We start from the raw sequence: 6,000 nt of genomic DNA, 5'->3' as shown, positions 1-6,000 counted from the left end.
ACCGTATACAGATAGCCCCACACTTCCCGGATCTCCGATCTATCGGAGTAACGGGGAGTGGATAACTTCCGAAATAGGTGGCCCTGTCAGCTCGTCGTTACCTTCTTATTTCTTTGTTTTGAATGTTTGCCATTATTTTGGTCATGATCGTTGGTCCGTTTTAGGACAGGTCGACTTATAGTCGTTAATTCACCGTGCCCGTGGGACTTATCCGATGCTTCATAAGTTCAGATGCCTCCGAATTACGATAGGCATTTTCTTCAGGGTCGGTATTTTTTCAACCTTGGCAAAGTTTTTGATGTAGCATTCCCCGTTTTGGGGGAATTTGCCGAGCTTTGGCTTGGGTCATTGTGACCTTGTCGCCTTTGTCGAATCTCGGGCACAATCCTCGATATAGAGTATGTGAGTGGGGCAGTGCCGGAATACGGCGGTTACCATCGGGGCGAAGTCCTTTTAACAGAAAGACACCCAAGATTTTGTTATACCAGCTTTTGCGTTTGCAAAATGTTTGTACATATGAGAATTTTAATTCCTTCTGCTTTGTAGTAAATGAAAAATGGGACACGATTCATTATGATCGTTTGGTCCTTACATCGGAGGCTGTGGCCGGTGGCCGGGCCTTAGTTTTGCCGTAGCAAATGTTGAATGGGACACGATTCATTATGATCGTTTGGTCCTTACATCGGAGGCTGTGGCCGGTGGCCGGGCCTTAGTTTTGCCGTAGCAAATGTTGAATGGGACACGATTCATTATGATCGTTTGGTCCGGTCTTGACTTGTTGAGCCCCTCCGTTTTCCACTAACCGGGGTAAACCTCGATGTGGGTATAAGTCCCCTAGTATTTATCCGAGCTGCGAGGTCGGGTGAGTGGTATCAAGCCCCCACTTCGGAGGGTGTGACCTCGAGTTTCCGGGTGCTGGTCCCTTATCTTTGTTGAGTAACACGTTGTACTCGTTGCCTCATTAAAAACCTAGTCGGAAAACCCATTTTGGGACAAAACCGTACTAAGGAAAAGAGTGCAACACGTGTTTTCAGACCTAGATTCTAACTTTATCCGGTACTTGACTTCCTGCAAAAAAAGAAAGAGGTCAATAGAAAAACACGAGGAGTCCATACCTTAGTCCGACCTGAAGCTTGGTTTCTCCGGATGAGAATATGGCCGGTACCTCTCCCTCGACGATCTGGCCTCCGGTTCGTAATTCTTCCTTGGTCTCTCCAGACTTTTGTTCATATTTACGGGCCCCGGGGGAAGCTCGAGTTGGTCATCCTCCACCCGAATCTTCGACTCGTACCGGTTATGGACATCTGCCCATGTCACGGCCTCGTATTCCACCAAGCTTTCCTTTAATTTGAACGAAGCAGTCGAGCTCCGAACATTGAGCCCCTTTGTGAAAGCTTGTGCAGCCCATTCCTCCGGAACCGGGGGAAGCTCCATTCGTTCCCTTTGGAACCGACTGACAAATTCACGCAGTAACTCATCATTTCTTTGGGATATACGGAAAATATCCGCCTTCCGAGCCTGCACCTTTTTGGCTCCGGCGTGTGCTTTTATGAAGGCATCGGCGAGCGTTTCGAAAGAAGTGATTGAATGCTCGGGCAGATGATCGTACCAAGTCAATGCTCCTTTTGCCAGAGTTTCCCCGAATTTTTTCAGCAACACGGATTCGATTTCATCCTCTTCCATATCATTGCCTTTTATAGCACAGGTATATGAGGTCACGTGTTCGCAAGGGTCCGTTGTGCCGTCATATTTTTGGATTTCCGGCATTTTGAACCTCTTCGGGATCAATTTCGGGGCCGCACTCGGAGGAAAAGGCCTTTGAATGTACCTTTTCGAATTTGGCCCTTTTAGCAAAGGTGGAGCCCCCGGTATTTGATCCACCCGGGAGTTATACGTCTCGACCCTCTTTTCGGTCGAGTCTACCCGTTTTGCCAAAGTTTCGAGCATCTTTAGAACCTCGGTGGAGGAACCGGCTCCGGAACCGTTACTCTCGACCATCCGTGGCTCGTTTCTTCCGATTTCGACAACACCCTTCGTCTTCCCCGGGGTTGCTTCATCTCCTCCGTTTTGCAACCGGGCTATTGCGATTCCCTGTGCAGCAATCGCCGCTCTCTGTTCCTGCAACATTTCAAAAATTAAACGCAAGTCAATATTATCATTCGGGGTATCCGGTTCTTTCCGGACTTGTGTCCCGGACAAAGTAATCGAATTGTTAGTATTTAAAGGGTCAGTGGGGTTTGGCAATCCTCGCGGCCCGCTGCTTTCATTTTCGGCCACGATCTCGTTGTTGTTGACGTGACCAGATTGCCCACTGTTAGCCATTTGGTCCGTTTCTTCCGAGACGGACAACAGATGTTTCCGATTTTGATGGGTAAGATAGAGATCAAGATCAAAGACCACTATTATCCTAGCCCCACGGTGGGCGCCAAACTGTTTAACCCGAATTTGGTAAATCAATTGAATTTGTACGCGGGTATAGGATATGTGTTTGAATCTCGATATATTTGATGGATACAAGATTCGTATGGTTAAGATGTGAAGAAAACGACGATGCTTAGAGGACCACTGTGGATTTATACATCTACTAACATATAAGTATTATTTGTTTGAACAAGTAATAGAGATGAACACAATGATTCCGGACCAAAACCTAATATTGAGAGAGAGATTTGTATATATCTTCTAGTACAAAAATGTTGTTGATCTCAGGGAGCCAGCTCCTACAAAGGAGAGGGATGTGCTCTATTTATAGTGTGACCTCCATGGGTCTCATATGATGTGAGCTAATAAAATAATATCAACAAGGACAGCTCTGCACGGATTTGGTGGGATTAGACTGACGGCGCCGTCTGACACACGCATGGTGGGTAGTTGACCAGGACAGGACGTTACTGGCGCGTGACCCGCGTGCAACGGCCACCCGGACCAACGGCTACTCGGACCAACGGCTAGTCGGACCAACGGCCACCCGGACCAACGGCTACTAGGACCAACGGCCACCCGGACCAACGGCCACGAATGCTCGGGTCACCGGGCTTGGTCGTTCCAATGACGAAGAAGGCAGATCAGTAGGCCCCCTCGCTCCACCGGTTTACCTCGCGTCCGGTTTTTACCGTATACAATATATACTACAGAATATACCTATCACAAGGTCTAAAAGTTAGATAGATAGCTGGGGAGAGTACTAAATAAAAGAGGAAACTAACGTCTAACCGTTGTATCCCAGCTGTGGTGCCAGCTAATTGACAGATTACTGCACTTTAATTTCAAAATACTGGTTCTTAAGAACCTTGAATTTTCATAACAGTTTGCTCAATGAATCCTAGGCAAACGCTAATTCAAAGTTTAGAATCAGTAATTTCATAATTTGATTTCTATATCTTATAGAATATATTTCAAAAAAAAAAAATTCTTGCATATATACATATAGTTTGAGTTGAAAGCAATAGGTTTACACGTTTAGTTAAACTCACCAATCCGACCCTAATTCCCCTCTGGACTTATATATAAGTTAACTAGAAAATAAAAGTTTGAGCTAATAGTAGATCAAGTGTTATTGTCCAATAATGCACAGGTAGAGTGTTCCACTAGCCACCCTAAAAATGGATGACAATTTGTGTCCAATATCGGAGAGAGATATAAGATTAGAAGCGTAAGAGATTGGTGCATCACAAATTAAATTAGAAGGGATTCCACACATTTGTTAGGCGAAATCCATACCACATGCACAAGAAGCCAATCCCATTAATTATCTTTGGGTTGCATAACTTGTATTATTGGTTGTTAATAATATTGTCTTGTCTCCTTGAGCCTAGCCATGCTGCTTTCCTGATTGCAGCAATCTTACGTACTTCTTTTTCATTTTTCTGGTGCCAACTTTAAGGGGCCCTCTATATATTTGACCTTCTAATTACTTTTTGATTTGCTCCACAAAAGTCCTGTATCATTAAGTTCATCGATCGGATGGATATTCACCCCTCCATCTAACAATTGTTGAGCTTGACTCAGACATCGTCAACGTAAACAAATAAATGATCTAAATTTATTCCTAAACTATCAAATTTGTTTATATGTATCCTATGCTATAGTTTGAAGCATGCCCTTAAATATTAAAAAGATCCAAATAGACTCTCGAACAATTGACCAAAGGTCTAAACTACAATCCTATGTGGCTTCCAATATCATATCAACCAAATCACATCAATACATTGCCAATTGTATGGACATATTTGAAAAGAAGATAACAGTAGAAGTTTCTATGGTCAAAAGGTAAAAGGATTACATGTGTTAAACAAATAGCAAACGTTGGGAGTACATTTGGACATTTTTCCTATTTAAAATTTGTCCAACAAGCATTAGGAGTATCACCAAGATGATGTAGCACTTTATTATATTATTTATTATATGAAAAGTGTTTGAGCATGATTTGAAATCATGAGATAAAGTCATGAGATAAAATCATGAGATAAAATCACGCGATGAAATCATGTTTGGACATGCAATTTAAATTTTTTAAGTTGTATTTTTTCTTATAGATATAAAAACTCCATAAGTTGTGAAAACTATCAAAACTTTCTCAATTCTTGCACAATCTTACCAAATGAGCAAGTCATATTTTTAGTCATACTGACTTCACATAACACGCTGTCGGTTAAGGATAATTAAATTGCGCTAAACGCATCCATTTCAATCTTCTGCTTCTCGGCCTCTTTCATATTTTCGAGACACGAGTCGTCCAAAGCATAGACTGATCCTTCTCTTCGTAACAATGCCATGATCTTGATCTTCCAGATCTTGAAGTTATTACTCCGCCCATCAAAATTCGCTGCCTCAAACTTCATAGATGTCATAGTCTCCCCGTCTTCTAGATCTCACGACCTTTAGGCTTCTGATATCAATTGTTAGCGCGGAAACGATAAAAACACAATAATTAACGTGGTTCGGATAGATGTGATCCTAGTCCACGGAAAACTGTCGACACTTTTATTAATATCAAGAGAGAAAGTAACTTACAATATTGAATACTCTTAGGGGTCGTTTGGTACACGGTATTAGCTGGGATATCCCAACACTGACTGTGGAATTAATTTTGTACCATATTTGGTAGAAGGTATAAATTTATCCTAGGATAAATTTATACCTTGTACCAAACAAAGTATAAAGTTTATACCAAACTTAAAGATGGGATATCCTATCTTATCCTGGGATAATTTTGTTTACTTACCAAATGACCCCTTAGGTTCTATGTTCTGTCCTACTTAATAAATCATAGCTAGCATTTATTTATATTACTAGGTCTAATACTTTCCTAGAAAGGATTTAAATTCCAATAACACTCGAAAACCAACAAAGAAAAAAGTTTCCTTTTATTTCTTTCCGTTTCTGAGTAAGAATTGGTTTGAATATCTTCTCAACTTCACAAATTTCATTGAGTCCCGCGTTATTCTATATCAATCAATAAGATAAAACCAGCCAATCGTGAAGTTGCTAATTTAATGAACTCTTCCTACTAACATTTGCTCATGAATTATTAAAATTTCCACACTGATTGACTAAAGGAAATTAAATAAGTTCTTTATCAAAGCTGGACACAACAAAAGGAGTCCTTTCTGCCCAACAAGGTTTATATAAAATGAAATAGCTTAAAAGAGTTTTAGTTTAGTCGCTGATAGTTGTAAATTGAGGTCATATGATATTAGATTAAACCGAGATCAAATGAAACGATCTTGATAGCAAAATTCATATAATCAACTCTTAACTTAATTGAGATTAAGATAATATAGCAGTAGTTGTTATTGTAGGCTCATGCAATCGGAGCTATTTTTGGTCACGGGAAATTCTGAATTGGGTTGCATTATATTTGGTTGACTCTTATGGCAAAAATAGAGAAAAATGTCCGGTATTTCTATTGAAACTCGATTATATTTAAATTCAAGTCAAAAAGTCCACATTAAAAGGTAAAACTCCCTAACAAATATACCTTCGAACACAAAAGGACTC

The sequence above is a fragment of the Lycium barbarum genome, chromosome 11 (assembly GCF_019175385.1).
Source record: "Lycium barbarum isolate Lr01 chromosome 11, ASM1917538v2, whole genome shotgun sequence".
Classification (NCBI taxonomy): domain Eukaryota; kingdom Viridiplantae; phylum Streptophyta; class Magnoliopsida; order Solanales; family Solanaceae; genus Lycium; species Lycium barbarum.
Note: the sequence above shows the minus strand (reverse complement) of the source record.